Source organism: Lycorma delicatula, chromosome 9 (genome assembly GCF_047948215.1).
Source record: "Lycorma delicatula isolate Av1 chromosome 9, ASM4794821v1, whole genome shotgun sequence".
Lineage (NCBI taxonomy): Eukaryota > Metazoa > Arthropoda > Insecta > Hemiptera > Fulgoridae > Lycorma > Lycorma delicatula.
The window spans coordinates 50,573,786-50,586,575 of NC_134463.1; the positions used below are offsets into that span (position 1 = coordinate 50,573,786).

Here is a 12,790-nt window from a genome sequence, read left to right on the forward strand (position 1 = left end):
AAATAAAAATAATACAGAGAAAAAGAACAATGTAGAATTAGATTTTGATGTATTTATTACTTATATGGAAGAAGAAAAGCAGTTATTAATTGTAGCAAAAGAATTACATTTTTTCATTATTAACAATGAAAAATCAGTTGAGATTCTTCTTGATGACAAAACAAGTGGATTTGATGACTATGAATCTATACAAATTGATTGACATATAGATGCTGGATTGACAATTTTACCAACAGTAAAAAAATTATTATTAGTGTGATAGATATATTACATGTTATTCATTTGTTTCATGTGTAATTTTGAAAATATTAATATCATTAACAATTTTATAATGTAACAATGACCAGGTTGTATTGTAAAATACGTATTTTTTGTAGCATAAAAAATGTTTAATAATACATAAACTACATAACAGAATTTCAAAGAATATATTTATATTCATTAGAAAAAGAATCTTTTTTTTTAAATATATAACAGAAAATATTTGCTTCTTTTTGAAATATCTGTATATAATATAAAATATTTTTACTTTATTTTTACTACCTCAGAGACATACTTCTACATACATGTTTTTAATTAAAAAGTGTAACATGATGGGTAAACTAATTATAAGTGAAAAAACTGCAAAATACGGATACTTTTTTGGGAATTGAATCCAAAACCAGCTGAGCAAGAGGGCAAAATACCAATTTTAATACTGAGTAATCTACAAAAAATTTTTAAAAATTTTCAATTTTTTTTTTTATTGTAAAGAAAGCAAGCAGGCAATTAATTGGATTATTTTTAATAGCAGATAACTAAACTTAGAACTAAACAACTATTTTGGATGAAAATAACCACCTCCCATTGTTGCAAAAATAAAAAAGACTTCATAGAAATCTATATAAACATATACTAAAATCACAGTTTATAGAAACCAAAATAAGGAAAAAATAAACATAAATATAAAAGTGAATACTTGTATTGATACATGTGAAGGGGATATATTAGTATAGAATGAAAAAAAAATGTTTAAATATAAATAGTCCAATAAAGAAATCAGGCAATTAAAAAATTTTAAACCAATTTATTATACATAAAACAATTGTACGTTAAGGATACTTATAATTAATCTGGGAGTTTAACTGATCAGACCAATTTTATTTCTGCCAACCACAGATTATCAGGGTTTCATAATAAAAGATTAACAATGAAAACTTACAATGAACAGCTTTCATATAAAACAGAAGTAAAACATTTAACTACTTAAATCTCATATAGGAGGGAATGATAAACAGAGAGGTATAAAAGATTTCATCAAGGTGTGTCTGCATACAAACAAAAAATAAATATGTAGGCAATACTTAATTATGATCAGCATAATACTAAATAAAAATTAAGTATTCATTTGCAGTAAACATATACTCCAGGGAATTTTTAATGATGATATTGATGAAAGGTTGAGGAATGCTAAAACAGGATGACAGTTAATACAGAATTCAGATAACATCAAGGGTCTAAAAAACTGAAATGCAAAAAAAATTAAAGGAGAAAGTTAGTAGTCATCTCTGAAGGCAAGTAAATTAAAATTTTTATTTAGAGCTTTATAAAATTGTAAGTAATTTTGATAACCTAAATCAGATTTTTTGTTACATATGTAACCAGGTCCATTATGACAAATCTTGTAAAAATATATTATTAATTTAAGCATTATACAAAAAAACAAATAACATAAAAATATATATATATATATATATATATATACACACTATTACATTTTCATCAGAGTAATAAAATCTTAATAAAAAATGCCGGCTATGAATTGCAGAAGTTTCCTGGCTAAGCAGTCAAGTTATACCCACGGGTTGGTCTAGTGGTAAATGCGTCTTCACAAATCAGCTGATTTTGAAGTCGACAGTTCCAACGTTCAAATCCTAGTAAAGGCAGTTACTTTTATACAGATTTGAATACTAAATCGTGGATACCAGTGTTTTCAATTAACCACACATCTCAGGAATGGTTGACCTGAGACTGTACAAGACTACACTTACATTTATACTCACACATATCATCCTCATTCATCCTCTGAAGTAATACCTGATGAATCCAGAGCCTAAACAAGAAAAAAAGTGGTCAAGTTATGCAGACCATTTTAAGTTCTATTTGTATCTTTATGTTAAAGATTCCTATATATAGGAATAATAAATTCCTATAACCAAATTAAATCTTTTTTTCACATTTTTATGTAAAAATATTTATGTTTAATTTTATAATACACAGTTAAATAAATACAAAAAAAGTATGTACTTATGAAAGAGGACTTAATGAAAGTTGAACAGTCAGACTGCAGTTTTGTTTCATTGATAAATGAAAAAACCTTTTTAAACTTTTGGAGAAGTATTTGGGCAAAATTAATTTTTAAGAAAATGATCTCTGACTGGTAATAATAAATTAAAAAATACAAAGATATACCCTTAATTCTAAAATAAACAAAGTTGTAATTTTATAGAAACATGGTAATAATTATTGGCTAATTTTTTTTTTCAAGAAATACTAAAGAGTAATGAATATCAAGAATATTAAGATTTTTACATTTTGGATGCAATGGGCAACTTGCGAGATGGATTTAAAAAACTTTTAATTACAAAAATACTATTGGGTTACCACAGATCATTGGAGTGAGATGGGGAAAAAATAATGGTTTAAAGGCGAGTTAAAGCGATTTTTTTCTATTACTTTCCCAACCTAAAATAATCAATTAAAAAAAAAAAATACATAACAATACAATTGACAGCGACAGCAACCTAAATTTCAATTGCTTAATATGTGAAAATATTATGCCTTATTACATACTTATTAAATACTATTGTTGAAGAAACCACATATTCTTCTACTTATATGTTTAAACAGTAATTATACTAAGTAGATTCTTATGTGATCCATCTAAAGCATCTAGATTGATTTCCTTTTTCTGAGAACATGATTAACTATGTAGTCAGACTATAATGAACTGGTAAAGTTGTCCCTTATATAGCTAAACATCTCTCATTTTTTGTGGGTTCGGTGTACTGAACTGTATGTTTGGCACAGCAAACAATTATTACACCATGAAAATATTTCAGCCTTTACTTATCTTCATAAATCTTGTGTGAGATGTTTGTTATTTTTTAAAGTGACTCATATTTCATCTCAGGTTGTTTAAACATTTTTATTTGTACTATCCAACATATCCATAATATAATGAAAGTGCAAAGATTAATGAATTCTAAAAGTCACTTTCCTGGAATATGATATAGAAAATGACCCTATTTAATCAGTATTTTGATATCAAAAGATCAGTATTACATCCAAGTGTCAACAAATTCATAAATCTGAAATACTGATCAATATAAATTATAGTGGTTAAAATTACCCTGCACAGTGGTTAATTTCCCATTACATAGGTCTGCGATGGTAAAATTGTCTACAATCTATCTAGTAATTTCAATAGATTTTTTGGCACTGAAAATGGAAAAAATATTAAAGAAATTCCATCACATAAGGTTTTTTTCATAATTTGTCATTTTTTATTCTTTCTATAGATGTTAGCCTATTATATAAATATATAATATATATATAATATATTATATATATATATATTATAAGGATCATTTTTTAAAACTGTTGTTTAAATAAACAGTCATATGTTTCTTTTTTTACATATGAAAATGTAAGAAGTAGATATTCTGAAATAAAATTTAGTATGGATTTATGATAAAGAAGTTAAAAATAAAAATAAATCAGTAACATTACTGTAGATATAGCCACTTCCGTGTTAGTACATGTCTGAACATTTTCCTGTTACAGCATGACTGCCTCCCAGCAAAACTGTTTGCTATTCTAGACAAAAAATTAAGTTCAGTACCTTTTTTACAATTGTGGTATTTGTGCTAATATTTGGTAATAACTTCATTCATTTTACTTGAATTATAATTTTTTTTTATATAATTATTTTACAAATAATTTATGTAACTTATATTTTACAAGTTTTTATTAAATTAAAACTAATAGTGTCAAGAAGTTATGTCAATGCACCTTACTCTTTTTTCTATATTTGTAGAAATTTTAAACAAAATTTCAAAAAACAACAAAGAAACACTACAGTATTCATAAAAAAAGTATATTTTGTATATTTTGGTTTGAAATTAGCATATCAAGACAAATCATTGGCTTCTCCTTAGATTTATTCAGTGTGTGTTGAAGAGCTTCGCCAGTGGTCACATAGAAAAAAACAGTCTTTCTGCTTCAGAGTACCTAGAATTTAGAGAGAACCAACCAATCATTGCAATGATTGTTACTTTTGTTCCATGTATAATACAGAGATTCAATTTAAAAAAACAGAAAGGGCAGGTTTTTTACCCAAAACTTCAATCAGTGATACATTCTGTACCTCATGGACCAGAAATACTTATTCCTTCACCACCAGATAAATTAGTTGACGTATGTGATGAAATTGTTTCACAGGCCTGTGATAATGGACTGGATGATGAAAATGATCATTATTATTCTGGAAGTGATGAATCAAAACTGTTTAAGCAATCTGAATTAAATGATTTGGTGAGGGACTTAAACCTTCCTAAGGACTCCGCTGAACTTTTAAGGTCAAAGTTGAAGGAAAACATTTGTTAGCTCTTGGCACTTCCTTTAACTGATTTAGGATCAGAGAAAAAGACTTAACATTTTTCTCAAGAGGATGCATTAGTTCATAATGATGTATCTGAACTCATGGAACAATTCCACATTGACTAAAGTCTTCTGATTGGAGTACAAGCTGACAGAGGATTAATTGATTCTACAAATTTATAAAAAGTTCAATATTTTTTTTAATACTTGTTTAATTGAATGATCACTCGATACACTTTTTAAGTTTTTTATTCAGTTTTTTATCAATCATGTTTTGTTATCTAATTAAAAAACTTTCAAAAATTTTATTGCCTCAGAAAAAATAATAATAATGAAAAAGTAACAAACAATAAATAATAGTAATGAAAGAGTAAACATAAAGGGTCAAATTTCAATATATATCTTATTAATAGCTGTTTGTGTAATGTTTTTATTTTCTTTATGACATGTTTATATATTACTTAGTAATTACTTAGTAATTGTTGAATTGTTTATGATCATCTAAAATTAGTTTTATTAAAATTCTTAATAAAGAATTAGTAATCAGTTTGAATACATGTTAAAGGCTATCAACTGCTTACTGGCATAAATCATAAAATACACAACAGAATAAAAAAAAATATTTGAAATAAAATAAAATACAAAACATAAACAAATATAATAAAAACATAAAAAAATTACAAATATTTTAAGCATGGTAGGTTCTACTAAACTGTTTTCAAAACCACAAAAAAAATACAACAAACTAAGAAATCATATGTGAGATAATAAACCCAGAAATGTACAAATTAAATGCAAGTTGCAGTATTAAATGTTGAACTAAACAGACCCAGATACACAGTTAGTTGAATAAAAAAGAGCATATTTAGGATTACACTAAGAAAAAAATCAAACTCATAAAAACCAGACCTGCAAACCAAGATATTGAGTATACAGAGTGTTTATAAAATGGGCTGGCTATACTTTTTCGGATTCTACTTGCAAAACTAAACAAAAAATATCCTTAGGAAAAATGACAATTTCTCTTTCATTCTCCCACTGTCCACCAATTTGTTATTTTTATATAAAAAAACTATATTTCAAGTTCGGATAGAGGAATCACATTAATATTTGATAAGCATCTTTGTATTAAAGTTTTAAAATTAGAAAAAATCAGAACTTAAACAAATTTGCAAATTACAAAATGGCAGCCAAGATTATTTTTCAATCCCATAAATATAAGTTTTAACAAATTAAACTGAAAAGAAAATAATTTAATTAAAATTTATTTTACATGTTAAATTAAAATTTTTTAAATTAAAAAATTTTTATTTTTCAACACCAAGAATTGTTTTTGTTCCAATATTAAGTAAATAAATAAAAAAATATTGTCACCTAATCATACTGATCAATTGGATCATTGATGGTCTCTTAACACTGTTGCAAAGATGAAGCTTACATCATTGTTTGTAATATTACTCTTAGAGTATTCCATTATTACGCTGTTAGTTTCTTTTGAGAATTTATTGTGATAGGTTGGTTAATTTGTTTTATCTACCTTTACCATATTTGTAAGCCACTTTTATTATTTACAATCATTGCCTTTTTCATAATTGTTTTTTACTGAATTAATTTTTTCTTTGCTACCTGCTAACAATGCTATCAAAATGTCACTTAGTGAACAGGAGAGTGTCACTCTTTTAATGATGAGGAGCTTTGGTAAGAATTAGGTTGTATAATGAAGTTTGTGAATTGTTCAATGTAATATTTAATAATTGTAACCCTATTTCAAAAGGTACAGTGTCAAAAAACACTAAACAGTTTGAAGAAACAGGGATAATTAATAATATGGGAAAACCAGGGGGCTTAAATATGTAACAAATAATAAAATTTTTAGAGATTATGCAAGAGTTTATTGAGAATCCTCATTCCGCAATCCAAACAGTAGCACGAGAACATAACATTAGACAAGCAGTGATTCGAACATTAAAAAGTGAAAATTTGTTCATCTAATTTGGTAGAAATAGATTATCTTTTTCTTTTTTAAGACAAAGTTTCTAATTTTTTTGACAAAGACTGTACATCATAATTATATAAACAACGATATGTTAATTTTTTTTATTTTTAAATATTCGGCTATACAATTCTTTATTGTTTGCTTTTTATAACGTAATAAATCATAATGAACAAAATAAGTATTATATAATGTTAAGTAGGAAAGAGCACCCCAATCATTAAATTTGTTATCATATGCTGTCGTGGCATAGAAATTTTCGAAACAAGTCGTATTGTAAAACAGGTACATACGGTTTTGGGTGGTGGTAGAACGGTAATAGAGTTAGGCAAGCGGGGACTTTGATCTTCCGAGGGTAAGCAGTTAGTTTTAGCGGTTTTTGAGGGTTACGTGGTAGAGTTAGGTGTCTTGTCTTATTAGAAGGCAAATCTTTATTAGGCCAGAATTTACTGATGTGAATATCTGTCGAGTAATTTGCATCAGTGGCTTCTCACAGAGGGCGACTTCTGACTGTTCAGTTTCTATTGATGAATTTTTACACCCGTAATAGACTTATTTTTATTATTTTGGTCTTGTATTATTTCTTTTATTGAATATTTTTCGCTGTCATAGATACATATTAGTAATTTTTTACTTTTCTATAGTTACCATCTATTGTCAAATATTTTTTTGATTAAATACGTTGCTCAAATATACGGTCTAATAAGGATCTTATTGTAAGTTTTTACTTATTTTATTTAATAGCTTATATTTTTATAGTAAATTTTATTACAAAGTTTTGTTAATGAATATTATTTTCTAAATATTGATATGATCTGCAGGGAAAAATCGGTCCGACTCGCTAATATTCTTTTAACAACTAAATCGTTTTTTCATATTTGAGTAAATAAAACGACACATAAAATTGTAAAATTTCACTATATATTCCAAATTAATTCAGATTTTAATAGGCAAATAAAACAAAACAAGTTGTTTTGTTTTCAGAACAGCAGGTGAAAAACAAAACATTAGGATTAATTTATTTTAAATTAATATTTTCAATATAACCTGATAAGAGCCGATCGGAAATCAATAGAAAGGTAAAAAAAAAAAACAAAAAAGGATGGACTGAGCACCTCATACAAATGGAAATCAGAACTAAATAAAACATTGATTACAACAAATGATTATTACCAAAAACAATGAGGTCAAAAAGATAGATGACACATCGCCGGCAGATTTTTTCGCATGTTTTAACTATCTATCGTATGTCAAAGTTTTTTTTTCATATGTGTTGTAATCGGAGGTATATCGTCGATCGATAACCAAAGGGCTAGGAAGCCATCATCGAGAGACAGTCGCTAAGAAGTCGGTGTCCTCTGCAAGGATGTTAGATTAATCTACATAAACTCCCCTTTTAATGCTTCAAATTTAAAAGATGTAGTAAAAGTTACGAACTAATTAAACACCTGAAATCTAACAATAGGGTTTTATTTAATTTTTAATAATAATTATTTGAAAAACAAACGTTCATATATCTTAAATTATGAATTTTTATCAAGATTTCTTTTTTTTATTTTATTTTTCGATTTTGAATTTATCTATTGAATAAATTTAGTAGCGTATAGTATTATATACATTAATTAGAATAAATATGTGATTTTTATGTATGTTACCTTTTCAGGAGACGCTGTAGTTTAATTGTATTGATATTTTTGATATCAGAAATGAATTCCCAAACCGATACTTTAAAAAAAATTACATTCACAAAAATGTTCGCTGCAATTCCCAAAGAGGAGGGCGGCATTAAATTTAATAACTTTGAAATTAAAAAAGCAGAGTTAAAACTAGCCGAAATCAATTCCCGAACCGATAAATACAAAAATATTACATCCACAACAATGTTCGCTGCAATTCCCAAAGAGGAGGGCTTAAAATTAAATTACTTCGCGATTAAAAATGCAGAGTTAAAACTAGCCGAAATCAACTCCCGAACCGATAAACATAAAAGTATTACATCCACAACAATGTTCGCTGCAATTCCCAAAGAGGAGGGCTTAAAATTAAATTACTTCGCGATTAAAAATGCAGAGTTAAAACTAGCCGAAATCAACTCCCGAACCGATAAACATAAAAGTATTACATCCACAACAATGTTCGCTGCAATTCCCAAAGAGGAGGGCTTAAAATTAAATTACTTCGCGATTAAAAATGCAGAGTTAAAACTAGCCGAAATCAACTCCCGAACCGATAAACATAAAAGTATTACATCCACAACAATGTTCGCTGCAATTCCCAAAGAGGAGGGCTTAAAATTAAATTACTTCGCGATTAAAAATGCAGAGTTAAAACTAGCCGAAATCAACTCCCGAACCGATAAACATAAAAGTATTACATCCACAACAATGTTCGCTGCAATTCCCAAAGAGGAGGGCTTAAAATTAAATTACTTCGCGATTAAAAATGCAGAGTTAAAACTAGCCGAAATCAACTCCCGAACCGATAAACATAAAAGTATTACATCCACAACAATGTTCGCTGCAATTCCCAAAGAGGAGGGCTTAAAATTAAATTACTTCGCGATTGGTAATTGCAAAATTACCGAAACAAAAGTTGCAGAAATGTATTTGAAATCCGATAGTCCAAAATATATGTTATTAAACATTTGGCCGAGCAGAGAAAACGTCCATTTTTTGTTTAATAAATCGTATTCGTTTTGTAGCAACTTCAAATATACTATTACGAATGCTTTTACCTACATCAATAGCATAAATGATATGCTAAATAGAATTTTACGTAGACCTCTTCCGCCCAACTTGGCTCTTAATAAAACTTTTAAATTAGATCTACCCCCTCCACAAATACCTGTGACTCTACCTATACCCCTCCCACAAACACCCTCGACCCCCAACTATACACAATATTCTCCTCCAGCCGCTCCTCCTCTCTCTCCGCCTATCACTCCTGTTATTCAAATTATTAATATAGACCCGGAAGAGGAAGACATTCATCATCACAAGAATCCAGATTTTACATCCATTTTCATACCGCAACAGCCAAACCTACCAGTCACGTCTCATTACATCGACATTCATGACCCCGCTAAATTTTATAAGAAGGTAAGAAATTTATTAATATTCTACTAATTTAATATTTATCCATTGTATTTTTCGTTTTCCACTTTATTTCTTTCTGTAAATGTGTAATTTTGGATAATTTCCCAAGAATATTTTATACATCTCTCCAATGCGCATAAAAGTATGATGTGCGCTGATCTTTTTATTAATTAAAACAGTAGGTTAAATAGGGGGGGTCAAATTTCGACCTCCCTATTCAAGTTGTGTCTTTTGAACGTCGATTGACATACATCCTCCCTTTCTAATGTTCAAGGTACATGTTGGTAAATACTGGTTCTTCTGACTCAGAATGAATTAAAAGAGAAAGTATTATTTGTATATTGAACAGAGAGGACTGGACTAAATGGGTTAATTGTCCAGGTTGCATTAAAATTGTAGCAACCTGGTGGCAGTAGAACGAGAAGTTTAAATGTTTAATTAGTAAAACGTAATATTTTTGAGTAGCCTGTCTTTGGTTTATGAATTTCGGAGAAAACTAATAATGTTGAACATTATTTAAGATTAACTTAATTCTTTTATCCTTGCGTTCATTAAGCCAACTTGGCAAACGCGCTCGAGGTCTTGGAAAACGTTCGGTAGTATTTGTAAGTGAATTTTTGTACGTTAAGTTTGTTATAATTCTAGTTTTTATCGAAAAACACAAATTATTTTACTTTTAATCGTGTTATTCTGTTTCTTTTACAGGGCAAAAAGAATCGCCGTTATCAAATGCCAAGGAAATTCTCTGCTATGGACTATTCGGATTATATGTTCTTATGCTTCGTTATAATATACATAATTGCATTTATAACACTGACATTTTTTCATTAGAATCCTAATGTCAGTCACAAGTCAGGGTCAGGTCACAGGTCGGGGTCAGGTCAAACCGGTGACCCGAAAATTTGACCTGACCCCAATGGAGCGTAAATTACGGTTTTCGGATAGATGATAGCTTTTATAATCGGTTTCCGAGGCCGTGCGGTCGCGAGGGGTGGTGGTTTAGTCGGTAGGGCGCAGGAATACATACGCACAGTCTGTAACAGCTTGCGGAACCTGTTAGCGAGCCCGACACTGCTTTGGCGCCCGTAAATGGGGTTCCCCACCTCTATAAAAAAAAAAAAAAAAAAAAAAAAAATGCATGATAGGTAGACTACATAAATTACAATTAAAGAAATTAGCATGTTAAAAATGTTACATAAAATTTTTCATATCGCAGAAAATAACCGGTAAAAAAAGAAATAAATGAAATTAAAACTACAAACTATAAAGAAACCTTTAAATGGAGTAAATTAACATTTACTGGGAAAGAAATTTACCCGATTAAACAATTCTTTAGTAAATATAATATAAAAATGGCTATAAATTCAAAAAATACGCTAAAAATATTTTTAATAGTAATAATCCCTCTATGATCATGAATGAGACCTTGCCGTTGGTGAGGGAGCTTGAGTGCTCAGTGATACAGAGTAGCCGGACCGAAGGTGCAACCATATCGGAAAGATATCTATTGAGAGCCAGGCTAAGGAATGATTCCTGAAACAGGGCAGCAGCTGCAGCTGCAGCTGTGCACCATCTGCTCTTTGACTGTCCAATCTTTGAAACCATCCGACAAAACTTAGACCCGGGTTCAGAATGAAATTTCTAATAAACCAGAACGAAGGTGTAAAACGTCTGTTGCGTTTCCTCTCCTACAGTGGAATGAAGAATACGATTTAGTGAGTTTTGTGTTTTATGTATTTTATTTTGTATTTATTGTTGTTACTATAATTATTATTATTTTTTTTTTTATCTGAATTTTTACGGGCATCGACTGCTAAGGTCATTTGCCCTCGTCACAATCATTAAAAGAAATTACTATCACCATCTGGATCGTCATATGTAAGGGTGTAAAGGGCCCTTACATTTTATTTAAAAGCACAAACTACACAAAACATTAAGACATAAAAGACAAGGACAATCACAAACACTTACGGGGTGTAAAGGGCCCCGATATTAAAATTTGAGATAAGGTTCTCAAAAGACCATGAAATTAAAATTAAAATTAAACTTATCAATACCATTTCTTTCTTTATATATATATATATATATATATATAGAGTTTAGTAATATGGTTAGTAATATGGTCTGTAGTCTATATAACCAGTATATAGTTTTCCCCAACTCTTCTTTGCCGTTACAGAGATAACGCTATCAATCACTAGCTGCTCTTTGCAGCCCCTACTACCCTGACGACACCCTTTTTGCTCCTCAGCTAAGATCTGATGCCTCTCAAGATGCTTATTGATTTTTAACTTTTTAATATAATATATTTTTAATATATTATTGATTTTTAACTTTTTAATATAATATATTTTTAATATATTATTGATTTTTAATATTTTAACTTTGCTTTTAATATTAATTTTTTATTATTATTATTATTTATTATTATTATCCTCAACAAGCATAAGTTTAATGAACACAAGGGTCCAGGGGCAGAGCCCTGACTGGCTAAACATTCCCTAACTACAATGCGAAATGCAAGTAAGCATGTAGCATGGCTGAAGCCCCAACAGGTATGCTAGTATATTTATAAATCTGTTATCTTTATTAAAAAATAAAATATTTACTTACTTCTAAAAAAAAAAAAAGCACATACCTCGCTCATACCAGACAATAGAATGTTTTTCAATATTCAATATATTTTTAATTATTTAACTTTACTTGTAAAGAGATTTTTTCAATATGTATTTCATAAAACTGTGCAACATGGTGCATTTAAAATCAGATCTCCATGTTTAATTAAGTAAAATATTTCAGCATATTAGAAATTACCTTATTATGATTCCTCTGACATTTTTTAAAAAAATTACTAATCTCTTTAAAAGATTTCCCACAAATTCAATATCATTTGTAACTTAATCTTTGTTATAAATCACAAAAATAAAATGCAGAAGTGTTTTATTTTTTTCAGTTAAGAGATGGTCACAGACAGCGCTAGCACACTAAGCAAGCTTGACCACGTTCGAAATGCAGCTTTAAGAGTAATCACAGGTGCTGTTAAGTTCACCCCTATAGCAGC

The 12,790-nt window shown here is 28.9% G+C and overlaps 1 long non-coding RNA gene across 1 annotated transcript in view; it reads right to left on the reverse strand.

Moving 5' to 3' along the window:
• Positions 1–1,819: 1,819 nt before the first annotated feature.
• Positions 1,820–12,790, reverse strand: part of LOC142330098 (uncharacterized) — an 83,862-nt gene continuing 72,891 nt past the window's right edge. The window contains exon 4 of the long non-coding RNA XR_012757679.1: positions 1,820–2,092. This is a non-coding gene — a long non-coding RNA (uncharacterized LOC142330098). The remainder of the gene's footprint in view (positions 2,093–12,790) is intronic.